At 39.5% G+C, this 15,208-nt stretch overlaps 1 long non-coding RNA gene across 3 annotated transcripts in view; it reads left to right on the forward strand.

Annotated features, from left to right (window-relative positions):
* Positions 1 to 15,208, forward strand: part of LOC105731017 (uncharacterized) — a 59,092-nt gene that overhangs the window by 11,848 nt on the left and 32,036 nt on the right. The gene's annotated exons all lie outside the window — the stretch shown is intronic.

Here is a 15,208-nt window from a genome sequence, read left to right on the forward strand (position 1 = left end):
GGCAACTACAATTCAAGATGAGATTTGGGTGGGGACATAGCCAAACCATATCAGGTAGTATGACTTCAAGCCATCCCTAATTTCTATGATGATTAAGAAAGACAACATAGTAATGTGTCCCCAGCATTAGGGAAGTAATGAGATGACTAAATAATAAAACTGCACTATTCCTGTTAAGGAGGTATTTAATTGTGTTACACTAAAATTTAAAATACTGCAAAATGGATAAACATATGTGTATGGTTTAAAGACTAGTGTGCCAATATATCCACCACCCAAATAAAAAAATAGAATAAATATTACTAGTATCTTGGGAGCCCCTATGTGCCTTTGTCCAAGCATTCTACTGTCTCCAACATTCTACTGTCACTCTGTTGAGTAATGGTTTAGATGAGAATCACCTGGGAAGCCTTTGAACCATATTGATATACTGATGCCAATTCTATTACACATTAGAATGAGGGGAGTCCAGGAATATGTGTGTGTATGGGTGTGTGTTTGTGTATAAAGTTTTAATTATAATATGCAACTAAGGATAAAGCCACTGCACTAAAAAACTTATTCTCAAACTATAATGTGCATACAGATCACCTACAAATCCTGTTAAAATGCAGCCCATAAAATCTACCCTCTTAGCAAATTTCCAGTATATAAGACAATGTTATTAACTATAGTTCTCATGGTGTATGTTACATCTATAGACGTTTTTATCCTTTTTTTTTTTTTTTTTTTTTTGAGACGGAGTTTCGCTCTTGTTACCCAGGCTGGAGTGCAATGGCGCGATCTCGGCTCACCGCAACTTCCGCCTCCTGGGTTCAGGCAATTCTCCTGCCTCAGCCTCCTGAGTAGCTGGGATTACAGGCACGCACCACCGTGCCCAGCTAATTTTTTGTATTAGTAGAGACGGGGTTTCACCATGTTGACCAGGATGGTCCCGATCTCTTGACCTCGTGATCCACCCGCCTCGGCCTCCCAAAGTGCTGGGATTACAGGCTTGAGCCACCGCGCCCGGCCCGTTTTTATCCTTTGTAACTTTCAATCCTTTGGCTTACATTTCTCATTTCCTCGCCCTCCTTCCACTCCCAGAAACCAGCTTTCTACTCTGTTTCTATGTGTTCGACTTTTTTTTTTTTTTTTTTGAGACGGAGTTTCACTCTTGTTACCCAGACTGGAGTGCAATGGCGCGATCTCGGCTCACCGCAACCTCCGCCTCCTGGGTTCAGGCAATTCTCCTGCCTCAGCCTCCTGAGTAGCTGGGATTACAGGCACGCGCCACCATGCCCAGCTAATTTTTTTGTATTAGTAGAGACAGGGTTTCACCTTGTTGACCAGGATGGTCTCGATCTCCTGACCTCGTGATCCACCCACCTCGGCCTCCCAAAGTGCTGGGATTACAGGCTTGAGCCACCGTGCCCGGCTGCGTGTTCGACTTTTTAAAAAAGATTTCACCTATGCATGAGATTATGCAGTATTTATCTTTCTGTGCCCGAATTATTTCAATTAGCACAGTCTCTTCCAGGTTCATCTGTTATCTCAAATGTAAGGGTCTCCTTTCATTATATGTATAGATTTCATGTGCTTTTACCACAAAAAAGGAACCTATATGAGATGCTAAATATATTAATTTGCTTGAATGTAGTAATCATTTCACTGTGTATATTTACATCAAAATGTCATGTTGTGTACCTTTACTATAAGCAATTTTTTTTGAGATGGAGTCTCACTCTTGTTTCCCAGGTTGGAGTAGAATGGCACGATCTTAACTCACTGTAGCCTCCATCTCCCAGGTTCAAGACATTCTCTTGCCTCAGCCTCCCAAGTAGCTGGGATTACAGGCATGAGCCACCACGCCCGGCTAATTTTGTATTTTTACTAGAGACGGGGTTTCTCCATGTTGGTCATGCTGGTCTCAAACTCCTGAACTCAGGTGATCAGCCCTCCCTGGCCTCCCAAAGTGCTGGGATTACAGGCGTGAGCCACTGCGCCTGGCCTCAGCAATTTTTTAAAAGATAAAATAAAATGCAGCCCATGAAGGATTTGCACATCCTTTGGTAGGTTTCATCCTAAGTATTATGTTTTTATTATGATTGTAAATGATATGTTTACATTACAATACCTTACAATATTGGTTTTTGTGAATTGATATTATTTAGCAAACATGCTATACAATTTAATAATTATGATAGTTTTTTTACAGATTAATTTTCTTTGTAGACAGTTGTATCATTTTGCAAATAATGACAACTTTGTTCCTTTCTATTCAATTCTTCCATGTTTCTCTCTTTCTCTCTCTCTCTCTTTTTTTTTTTTTTTTTTTTGCTTTTCTCACATCATGGTTAGGCTTTCCAAACAATCTTAAAGAGAAAGGGTGATAGAGGATATTCTTGTATTTCTGCTCTTAAAGAGAATGTTTTCAGCATTTCATAATTACTTATAATGTCTTCTCAGAGTTTTTTTTTTTTTGAGGATGTCTTTTATAGAGAAAGTCATAAAAGCATAAATGCAGAGAATAAAAAACATAGTTCCAGTGAAGAGAATAGACCCAGCCAAAGGTTGGGCCTTTCAGAAGACTAATACAGTAGACAACAATGAGATGTCTTTTATAAGAAAGTTGTTTTCTATTCTCAGCTTGCTGAATTTTTATCATAAATGGACATTGAATGTTATCAAATGGTGTTTCTGCATTATTTTTCACCTTTAAAAATCTATTACAGTGGTGAATTATATTAATTGACCTTGAATTCCCAGGATTAGCCCATTATGTTAATCAACAGAGTGTTATCTTTAGACATTTTACATTGGGTTAGCTTATATTTTGTTCAAGATTTTTAAATCTATGTCAGGCTAGCCTCACACTCTCTTTTTCCATCCCCTGGAAAAAACTGAAGTTGTCTGTTTCTTGAATATTTGGTCAAGCTAGAACTAATCACTTGAATCTGTTGTTTTTTGTGTCATCAGACTTTAATTTAATTAATTTATTTGTTTTCGAGATGGAGTCTTGCTCTGTAGCCCAGGCTGGAGTGCAGTGGCATGGTCTCGGCTTGCTGTAACCTCTGCCTTCCAGGTTCAAGTGATTCTCCTGCCTCAGCCTCCCGAGTAGCTGGGATTACAGGTGCCGAACACCACACTCAGCTAATTTTTTGTATTTTTAGTAGAGACAGGGTTTCACCATGTTAGCCAGGCTGCTCTTGAGCTCCTGACACTGTGACTTGCCTGCCTAGGCCTCCCAAAGTGCTGGGATTACAGGCCTGAGCCACCTCTCCTGGCCACACAAGACTTTTAAATTACAGATTTAGTTTTGCTAATGACTGACTTTTTCTAGGTTTATATGTTAGTTTGCTAGGACTGCCATAACAAAGTGCCACAAACTGCGTGGCTGAAAAAACAGAAATGTGTTTCCTCACAGTTCTGGAGGCTGGAAGTCCGAGATGCAGGTGTTGGCAGGGTTGGCTTCTCCTGCGGCTTCTCTCTTTGGCTTGTAGTTGGCCATCTTCTCCCTGTGTCATCACTCAGTCTTTCCTCTGTGTGTATCTATGTCCTTATCTTCTTTATGATATCAGTCCTATTGGATTTCGGCCCACCCTAATGATCTCATTTATCCTTAATGTCCTCTTTAAAGACCCTATTGTCAAATACAAGCACATTCTGAGGTACAAGGAGTTAGGACTTTAACATATGGATTTGGAGGGAACACAGTTCAGCTCATAATAGGATGTATTCATTTCCTCTAGGTTTTCAAACTAATTGTCTCAAATTTGTTCATATCTTATAATCTGTTTACTCTCTCCAGACTCTAGAGATATGTGCATATTAATTCTTAACTAGTTTATATATCTCTCTTTCTCTTTCACTAATCTTGCTGTTGTCTATTTTATGAGTCTTGTCAAAGACCAAATTTTTAGCTTTGTTGATTCTCTGTCTTGGAACTATGTTTTTTATTTTATGCATTTCTGGTTTTATATTTATTATGTTGTTTCTTCTACTTTTGGGGAATTATTCAGCTATTTTTTTCTAACTCCATAAATTGGATGCTTAGATCATACATTTGAGACTCACTTCTTTTCTAATATAAGCATTTGAGGCTATAAAACTGACTCTCAATACCACTATATCTCATATATTTTTAGTATGTACTAGTTTATTATTGTTCTATTCTAAATATCGTATAATATCGTATAGTCTCTCTCTTCTGTGAAACTCTTTAGAAGTGTGTTTTGTATCTCTAAAGATATGAGGATTTTCTACCTTTTTTGTTATTGATTTCCAATGTAATTGTCTAGTGGCCAAATAGTATATTCTGAATAGTAACAACCTGCTGGAATTTATTGAAGTTTTCTTAAAGCCTAGCATGTAGTCACTTCTTTAAATGGGTAAATATATACTTGAAAATAATATATATTCTGAGAGAGAGAGAGAGAGCGAATCATACATCATGATTGTCTATTGTGCTATTCTAATTTTTTACATTATTACTGACTTAAACAATCTATTTCTACTAATTACTGAAACAAATGTTAGATAAACTTCAACTATGATAGTGGATTTGTTAATATCTCTTGTAGCTGTCAATTTTTTACTTCATGTTATTTGAAAACTATATTATTAGTTGTATAAATGTTGAGAAATGTATCTTCCTGATGAGTAGACTCTTTATCATTAGGTATAATATATGTCTAATATTACCTAGAATTATTTTGGTTACATTTACCTGGTATATCTTTATTCACTTTTTTGATTAAAATACTTTTTTTTAATAGACAAAAGTCTTGCTTTGTTGCCCAGATGGATTGCAGTGGCACAATCATAGCTCACTATAACCTCAAACTCCTGGGCTCAAGCACACTTCTTGCCTCAGCCTCCTGAGCAGCTGGGACTACAGGCATGTACCACTATGCCTTGCTAATTTTTTTTATTTTTGATTTTTTGGTAGAGATAGGGTCTCACTATGTTGCCCAGGCTGGTCTCAAACTCCTAATCTCAAATCATCGTCCCTCCTCAGTCTGCAAAAGGGCTGGGACTACCAGCATGAGCCGCTATGCTTAATCTGTTTTTTAAAATAAAATTACTGTATCCTTATGTTTTAGATAAGTCTTTTTAAATAGCATATATCTTGATTTCATATATTTTTTCCAGTTTAACAGTATTTGTCTTTTAATTGGCAAGTTTCACTTAAATATTTTTCTATTTATATTTGGATTATTTTATTACATCTTGTCACATATTTTCTATTTGTTCTGCCTTTTTTCTTTTTCTTCTCTTTTCTTCTTTATGAATTATTTATTTTATTTTCCCTCTTGTATTAGTTTAGAAGTTAAATTCTGTATTTGTATTATTTTAGCAGTAACTTTAGTTACTTAAAATGCATGGTTAACAGTTTAAAATTAATTACTAACTTTACCTTCTAGTAAACAAATACAAGTTCTTCTAATGCTTTAACCCTGATCAGCCTTCCAACTTCTACACTATTTCTGTCCAGTATTTTTACTTTTATTTTTACCCTATAAAAATTCTTACTTTTATTTTTACCCTATAAACATTCTTACTGTTTTATTCTCAGTATTTATTTATATTTACCTGATATTTGCCAGTATCTTTGCTCATCATTCCTTGAATCTCAGACCTTCCTTTTGAGATAATTTAACTTTTTCTTGTCCTTGAAATTTTCTTTAATATGATTCTCCTAGAATCAAGTTCAGCTTTTGTTTGCCTGAAAATGTCTTTATTTTACCCCTTTTCTTGAAAGATTGTTTTGCCAAGAACATAATTCTAGGTTGACAGATATTTTCTTTCAGCATGTTAAAAATATGGTTCCACTGTCTTTTGAGTTACATTGTTGATGCCGAGAAGTCATAAGTATAATTGCCATTCCTAACTGATTCATCTTTTCTCCCTGATTGCTTTTATTATATAGTCTTCTCTTTTTCTTTGGTGTTCTGCAAATTTGGTGAGAGAGGATATCTGAGAGAGGACATCTTTGCCTGGTTCCTGATAAGGGGGGAAGCCTTCCATCTTTCACCATTAAGTATGATGTTCGTGGTTAACGTTTTTGTAGATGCTGTTTATCAGGTTGAGGACGATCTCTTCTATTCCTAGATTGAGGAGCACTTTTATCATAAATGGGTGATAAATTTGGTCAAAGATATTTTTAAAAATCAATTGATATGATTGTATGTTTTATATTCTTTATTATTTTAAAGGACAATGATAAAAATAATATCATTTATTATTATTAATTATATAATAGGATATATTATATATAATAATTATATCATATTGTAATATATTAATATTATGTAGTAATAATAACAATCATTTTAAAAGGTGAATTACATTGATTTTGGAATGTTAAACTTATCTTGCTTTCCTGGGATAAATCTCATTTGTATATTGCTGTGTTTTTGTTTGTCTGTTTGTTTTTGAGACAGAGTCTCACCCTGTTGCCCAGGATGGTGTGCAGTGGTGTGATCTCAGCTCACTGTATCCTGTGTCTCCCAGGCTCAAGCAATTCTCCTGCCTCAGCCTTTCAAGTAGCTGGGACTACAGGTGCCCACTACCATGCCCAGCTAATTTTTGTATTTTTAGTAGAGATGGGGTTTCACCATATTGGCCAAGCTGGTCTCGAACTCCTGACCTCAAATGATCCACCTGCCTCAGGCTCCCAAAGTGCTGGGATTGCAGGTGTGAGCCACCACACCTGTGTGGCCATATTGCTGTATTTTCAATTTTCTAATTTAAAAGCATTTTTTTCATTTGTGTTTGTGACAAATATTGATCATAATTTTGTTTTCTTATAAATTTTGTTATCAAGGTAATGCTCATCTAATAAAATTGTTGGGACATGTTCAGTTTCTTTAATGTGACTAGTCAGATTTTTATTTCTTCTTGTATCTGTTTTGGTAATTTATGTGTTTCAAGACATTCGTCTACTTCGTCTTAGTTGTAATTATAAATTTATGTTTGTATTATTCTTTTAGTTTCTGTAGGAACTGTAGTGATGTTCCCTCTTTCACTCCTGATATTATTGATCTTGATTTTTGTATTAGTCTGATAGGGCAGCAATGACAAAACACCGTAGACTGTGTGGCTTAAACAACAGAAATTCACTTTCTCACATTTTTGGAGGCTAGAAGTCCAAGATGAAGGTGCCATCTGTGTTGGTTTCTGGTAAGCCTCTTGTTTTCCTGGCTTGCGCCCAGCCACATTCTCACTGTGTCCTCACATGGTTTTTCCTCTGTGTGTGCACACAAAAAGCGATCTATGGTGTCTCCTACTCTTCTTGGAATAGAACCCCACCCTTATGACCTCATGTAACCTAAATTACCTTCTTAAAGACCCTGTTTCCAAACAACACCACACTAGGGGCTAGGGCTTCAACTTAAAAACCTAGGGGGAACATAATTCATTTTATAACATTCTGCCGTCTGGCCTCCCAAAACTTAATGCTTTTTTTTTTTTTTTTGCATACAAAATACATTTATCCTCTACCAAGAGCCTCAAAAATCTTAACCTATTTTACATCTATTCCAAGTCCAAAATTTCATCTAAATATCATCTAAATCAGATATGGGTGAGACTCCAGGTATGATTCTGTGAATCTGTAAAACCGACAAGTTATGTGCTTCCAAAATACAATGGTGGGACAGGCATAAGATAGACATTTCCATTTCAAAAGGGAGAAACTGGAAAGAGGAAAGAGGTTATGGGCCCCAAGCAAGTACAAAACCTAGCAAGGCAAATTTATGAGATATTAGGGCTCAAGGATGATCCTCTTTGCCTGGATGCTCTGCTCTCTGAGCCTCATCGCACATCAGTATCACCCCAAAGGACCAGATTGTGGCTCTGCCACCTTGGCTCTGCACAGAGACCCTATCCCTGAGGCACTGGGTAGGGACAGGCTGGTCCACTGAAACATGAGAGGTAGCCTTACCTCTGAAACTGAGGAGGTAACAGTTGTGTGCTCTCATCCTGTGATGGGAGTGGAAACCTTAGTAATCTCTAAGTCATCTTTGGAGTCATTCTTCCCTTTTCTTGAAGGAGAAAGCAAATTCTCAGCCAAATAGCTCTATTGTCTCATCATGTAGAATTCCAAGAGTCCAAAAGCCTGTTTTTAATTTCATCCCATCTCTGTTCTCTTTGTTCCAAACTGGCAGTGTTTATGCTGGTATAATCCCGTCTCTATTCCTGGCTTTTGATGAAATGGCTGATTAACTTCCTGGGTAAGCTCTTTATGGAGTGATTGCATAGTCACACTTTTGGCATTCTTTCCAAAACACACTTTCTTATTTTTTGAAATATGGATAGGTTGAGAATTTCCCAAAATTTCAAGTACTGTTGCCTTTTTGCTTAACAATTCATTCTTCAATTCATCTGCCTCCTCTCACATTTTACTATAAGCATTAAAGAGAACCCAAGCTGAACCTTCCACGTGTTGCTTAGAAATCTCCTAAGCTAGATATCCAAGGTTACCACTCACAAGTTCTACCTTCCACAAAACATTAGAACACCATTGAGACAAATTCTCTGCCACTTGGATTTTCTTTCCTTCAGTTTCCAATAACATGTTCCTCATTGGTGTTTGAGACCTCACCAGAAGCATTAAAAAAATTTTTTTTCATAGGTTATTGGGCTACACATGGTATTTGGTTACATGAGTAAGTTCTTTAGCAGTTGTGAGATTTGGTGCACCCATCACCCAAGCAGTATACACTGTACTTTATTTGCAGTCTTTCATCCCTCATCCCCTCACACCCTTTCCCCCAAGTCTCCAAAATCCAGGTCACTGCAAATGCCTTTAATTTATTCCTTTTTATGGCTGAGTAGTATTCCTACTACCTGTAGGATTACAGGCATGATCCACTGTACACAGTCAATTCTGTATTTTTTAAGTGGAATATTTAGGCCATTTATATTCAATGTTAGTATTGAGATGTAAGGTACCATTGCATTCATCGTGCTATTTGTTGCCTGTATACCTTGTTTTTTTTTTTTTTGTTTTTAATTTTTGCTGTATTTTCTTTTATAGGTTCTGTGTGGTTTATGCTTTAAAGAGGTTCTGTATTGGTGTTTCCAGGATTTGTTTCAAGATTAAGAGCTCCTTTTAGCAGTTATTGTAGTGGTAGCTTGGTAGTGGTGAATTCTCTCAGCGTTTGTTTGTATGAAAAACAATGTATCTTTCCTTCATATATGATGCTTAATTTCACTGGATCCAAAATTCTTGGCTGATAAGTGTTTTGTTTGAGGAGGCTGAAGATAGGACCCCAATCCCTTCTAGCTTGTAGGTTTTCTGCTGAGAAATCTGCTGTTAATCTGATAGGTTTTCATTTATAGGTTACCTGGTGCTTTTGCCTCACCGCTCTAAAGATTCTTGCCTCTGTCTTAACTTCAGATTCCTGGTGACAATGTGGCTGGGCAATAACCTTTTTGCAATGAATTTCCCAGGTGCTCTTTGCACTTCTTGTATTTGGATGTCTAGGTCTCTAGCAAGGCCAGGGAAGTTTCCTTCAATTATTCCCCTAAATATGTTTTCCAAACTTTTAGATTTCTCTTCTTCCTCAGGAACACCAATTATTTTTAGGCTTGGTTTAATATAATCCTAGACTTCTTGGAGGCTTTGTTCATGTTTTCCTACTCTTTTTTTTTTTGTCTATGTTGGCTTGGGTTAATTTGAAGACCTTGTCTTCGAGCTCTGAATTTCTTTCTTCTGCTTGTTCAATTCTATTGCTGAGACTTTCCAGATCATTTTGCATTTCTACAGTTGTGCAGTGTTTCCTGAAGTTTTGATTGTTTTTTCTTTATGCTATCTATTTCCTTGAATATTTCTCCCTCCACTTATTGTATCATTTTTTTGGATTTCCTTGCTTTGCCTTTCTCTGATGCCTTTCTGATTAGCTTAATAACTAAACTCCTGAATTCTTTCTCAGGTAAATGAGGGATTTCTTTTTGGTTTGGATCCATGCTGGAGAGTTAATGTGATTTTTTGGAGGTATTAAAGAGCCTTGTTTTGTCATATTATCAGAGTTGGTTTTCTGGTTCCTTCTTATTTGGGTAGGCTCTGTTAGAGGGAAGGTCTAGGGCTGAAGGCTGTTGTTCAGATTCTTTTGTCCCACAGGGTGTTCCCTTGATGTAGCACCCCGTCCCCTTTTCCTATGGATGTGGCTTCCTGTGAGCCAAGCAGCAGTGATTGTTCTCTCTCTTCTGGGTCCAGCTACCCAGCAAGAGAGTCCTGTGATGTGAATCATCTATGGGTCTCTCAGCTGTGGATACCAGCACCTGTTCTGGTGGAAGTGACAGGAGAGTGAAATGAACTCTGTGAGGGTTCTTAGCTTTGGTGGTTTCATGTTCAATTTTTATGCTGGTTGGCCTCCTGCTGGGAGGTGGTGCTTTCCAGAGAGCGTCAGCTGTGGTAATATGGAGAGAAGCTGGTGGTGGGTAGGGCTAGAACTCCCACAAGTATATGCCCAGTATATGCCCTTTGTCTTCAGCTACCAGGGTGGGTAGGGAAGGCCCATCAGGTGGGGACAGGGCTAGGTGGGTCTGAGCTCAGACTCTCTTTGGACAGGTCTTGCTGTGACTGCTGTGGGGGATGGGGGCGTGGTTCCCAGGTCAATGGAGTTGTGTACCTAGGAGGATTATGGCTACCTCTGCTGAGTCATGTAGGCTGTCAGGGAAGTGGGGGAAAGCTGGCAGTCACAGGCCTCACCCAGCTCCCACTCAATCTGAAGGGCCAGTCTCACTTCCACTATGCTCCCCTAACAGCTCAGAGTCTGTTTCGAGGCAGTGGGCGAGCAGGGCTTGAGAACTTGCCCCAGGCTACCTGCATCCCAGCTGTGAAAGAAAAGAGCTTTGGTTCTTCCTCTGCCTGTGAAATCTGCACACTGAATTTACACCCTCCCCCAAGTTCTGGCCAGAGAGCTTGTCACCAGGTTTAAATTGTTACAAAGTTCAGCTGGAGATTTCCTTCTCCATGTGGCATTTTCCCTTGTGCCTCTGGCCATCCTCCCGAAGGATCCCCGTGGTACCAGGCAGGAATGGCCTGCTAGGTGACCCAGTGAGCTCCCAGGGCCTTTCCTGCTGCTTCCTCTATCTCTGTATTTTGCTCATCTCTCTAAATTGACTCAGCTCCAGTAAGGTCAGAAACTTATCCTACAAACTAGACCTTCAGTTTCCCCAGTGGTGGGGTGTGTTTGGGGTGGAGTATCTCCCTTTCCCACTTCCACAATTTGGGCACTCACAGTATTTGGGGTGTCTCCTGGTCCTGCAGGAGCAGTCCACTTTCTTCAGAGGGTCTGTGGGTCCTCTCAGGATTGCTGGTTTGTTCTTGCAGTCATTCTGGAGTGGAAGTTGATGATGTGAGCCTTCACACGCTGCTCTGTCTGTCTGAGTTGGAGCTGCAATCTAGTCCTGCCTGCCATCCACCATGATGATCTCTTTCTGATCAGAGGCATATTTAATGTCCTATTTCTATTAGCATTCTACTCATGATGATATATATTTTCTAAGATAATAAAGGCTTTTACTTTCTCTACAGCTATCCTCACCTCTTCTTGAGCTCTCACCAGAATCACTGTAACATCCTTATTTTTACTAAAGTCTTTCCATGGCAATTTAGGCTTTTTCTAGCATGCACCTCAAAGCTCATTCAGCCTCTGCCCATTATCCATTTCCAAAGTCACTTCCACATTTTTAGTTGTTTGTTACAGAGGCACTCCATCTCTTGGTACTGAAATATGAATTATCATTATTATTATTATCAGCTTGGGCTGCTGTAACAGAATACCACAGACTGAATGGTTTAAATAAGAGAAACTTATTTTCTCACAGTTCTGGAGACTAGAAGTTCAAGATCAAGGTGTCAGAAATTTTGGATCTGGTGAGGACTCTCTTGGCTTGCCAAGTGCTGCCTTCTCACTGTGTCCTTCTAGGCCTTTTTTTTTTTTTTTTTTTTTGAGATGGAGTTTCGCTCTTGTTACCCAGGCTGGAGTGTGCAATGGCGTGATCTCGGCTCACCGCAACCTCCGCCTCCTGGGTTCAGGCAATTCTCCTGCCTCAGCCTCCTGAGTAGCTGGGATTACAGGCACACGCCACCATGCCCAGCTAATTTTTTGTATTAGTAGAGACGGGGTTTCACTAGGGCCTTTCTTTATGTATGTGTGGAGGAGGAGAGAAAGCTCTGGCATCTCTTCCTCTCTTCCTCCTCCTGTAAGGACACTAGTGCTATTGGTTTAGGGCCCCAATTTTTTTTTTTTTTTTTTTTTTTGGTGACAGAGTCTGGCTCTGTTGCCCAGGCTGGAGTGCAATGGTGCGATCTCTGCTCACTGTGACCTCTGCCTCCTGGGTTCAAGCAATTCTCCTGCCTCAGCCTCCCAAGTAGCTGGGATTACACATGTGTGTCACCATGCCTAGCTAATTTTTGTATAGAGCCTCAACCTTATGACCTAATTTAATTATTTCCTTAAAGGTTCTGTCTTCAAATACAGTGGCACTGGGGATGAGGGCTTTAACATCTGGGTTTTGAGAGGACACAATTTGGCCCAAATAGTTTTCTGTCCTTTTTCCTTTTTATTTTTGGCAATTTAACTATAGGTTTATCAACTTTGCTGATTTTTCAAAGAACCAACTTTGGGATCCATTAATGTTCTCTATTGGATGTCAATTTCTATTTCATCGATTTATACTCTTATCTTTATTATTTTCTTTCCTCTACTTACTTTCCATTTAATTTGCCTTCTACAGTGATCCCCCCTTGTCCACAGTTTTATTTTTCACAGTTTCAGTTATCCATGGTCAACAGTGGTCTGAAAATATTAAAGAGAACATTCCAGAAGCAAACACTTCCTATGTTTTAAACTGCGTACCATTCTGAGTAGCACGATGAAGCCTCCCGCTGTCCTGCTCTGTCCTGCCCAGGATGTGAATCATCCCTTTATTCAGTGTATCTCAGATTTATATGCTGCCTGCCTGTTAGTCACTTGGTAGCTGTCTCAGTTATTAGATTGACAGATCACAAGACGATGGGTAGTGTAGTACAATGACATATTTTGAGAAAGAGAGCGAGAGACCACATTTACGCGACTTGCATGAGAGTATATTCCTATAACTGTTCTGTTTTACTATTAGTTACTGCTGTTAATCTCTGACTGTGCCTAATTTATAAATTGAATTTTCTCATAGGTTTATATGTATAGGTAAAAACATAGTACGCATAAGGTTTGGTATTATTCATGGTTTCAGGCATGCACTGCAGAAGGTGGTGTGTGGGGTCATAAAATGTGTCCCCTGTGGAGAAGAGGGGACCACTGTATTTCTAGCTTCTTATTCACTGATTTTTCTCCTGGTTTGCAGCCACTCTTTTCTGCTCTCGCATGTCTAGTAATTTTTCTTGGATGCTGAAAATTTTGAATAGCATGTTGTTCATGTCTCGGTTTTGCTAAATTTCTTTAAAATGTGTTGACGTTTATTTTGGCAGGTAGTTAAGAAACTCACAGTTCAGCTTCACCTTTCGGGGCTTGTCTCAGGCTTTGCTGGGGTAGGACAATCGTCCTCACTCTAGACCTAGTTGAGCTCTGTATCTAAAGCATCATCCTACTGATGCCCTAGATGTTAGTGAGGTTTTTCCACACTGGTTGGCGTGGGGTTTTTGTTTTTGTTTTTTTGAGATGGTGTTTCTCTGTCACCCAGGCTGGGGTGCAGTGGTGCAATGCAATCTTGGCTCACTGCAGCCTCTGCCTTGGGACTCAAGCAATCCTCCCTGCTTAGCCTCCCAACTAGCTGGGTCTACAGGTGCATGCCACCACACCTGGCTAAGTTTTATATTTTTAGTAGAGATGGGGTTTCACCCTGTGGCCCAAACTGGTCTTGAGCTCCTGGGCTCAAGTGGTCTGCAAACCTTGGTCTCCCAAAGTGCTGGGATTACAGGTTGAGCCACCGTGCCTGGCTGGCATGTCTTGATTATCTCCCAGCCCAGTGTGAGCTCTGAGAATTGTTTGGCTTACAGCTTCCCAGGAGACCCTTGCCGGGCCTGTCCATGGACATATTAATATTCAGCAATAGACTCAAGGGAATCCCTCTGTTGATTTCCGTATCTCTTTATCTGGATGCATCCTACCCTCAGTATTCCACCTGGCAAATGCCTGCTACTTGATCCCCGCTTATCTCACTTGATGAAATCCCTGTCTATTGCTTGGATTCTCTCTCCCTGCAGCATAGTCCAAAAAATACCTCCAAGCAGACAGCTGAGGTAAGACTTACCTTGTTTTTCCCCCCCTCTTTTTATCACATATCAAAGTCCTGTGAAATCTCTTGTGCAGTGTCTAAGTCTGATATAAAATTTGAATTTGATATGAAGTGTTTCATACCTTTGTTCAGTTTTCCAATGGTTTACAGTAGAAGGGCAAGACCAGCACTCATTACTCCAATAGAGTTAAAATGGAAGCCTTGAATAGCCTTGTAATTAACATCTCTGATTCTTTCGTTGTAACTCTCCAATCTATTTATTTCACATACCTTCCAGGGTAATCTTTTGGAAACATAAGTCAGATCATTGCCGCTCCTTTGTTTAAGACCCTCGGCTGGTTTTCCACCTCTCTCAGAGTAAAACCCTAAATTCCTATCATTGTCTAAGTCCCTCCATTACCTGGCTCCAGGTTACCTTCTTCATTCGTTACCATTTTCCTTGCCCAGTCCTTCCCCCCATTCACACTGCGTTGGCCATTCTGGTTTCCTTCTTGTTCCTGGAACACGCCTAGCACATGGCTGCCTTCAAGCTTTGCACTTACTCTCTCCAATGCTTGGTTCTCTGTGAATCTGCCTGACTCACCTGCTCTTCTTCAGTCTTCTTCTCAGACATCAATGCATCACAGAGCCTTCTCTGACCAGTCCATTGTAAGCCACTGTAGCCCCTGCATGTCATGTTCTGTTCCCTCCCCTGCTTTATTTTTCTTCATAGCATTTCCAGCCACCCAGAATATTACATATTCGTTTACTCTCGTCTCCCCCAGCTAGAATATAAGTTCTGTGTGAACAAGGATTTTTTGTGTTCACTGCTATATCCTGAGTGACTAGAACAAAGTGCCTAGTTCAGCAAATATTTTCTGAGTAGTGCTTAAATGAGCCAGGAGCAATAACGGAAATTCTGTTTTCAATTCAGATCCTGAATCTGAGGTGACTAAACTTCCATGATGGGATTTCAACTGCCATCCTATCACTGTAG

Source organism: Aotus nancymaae, unplaced genomic scaffold (genome assembly GCF_030222135.1).
Source record: "Aotus nancymaae isolate 86718 unplaced genomic scaffold, 86718_ANA_hifiasm-v0.15.2.pri h1tg000006l, whole genome shotgun sequence".
NCBI lineage: Eukaryota > Metazoa > Chordata > Mammalia > Primates > Aotidae > Aotus > Aotus nancymaae.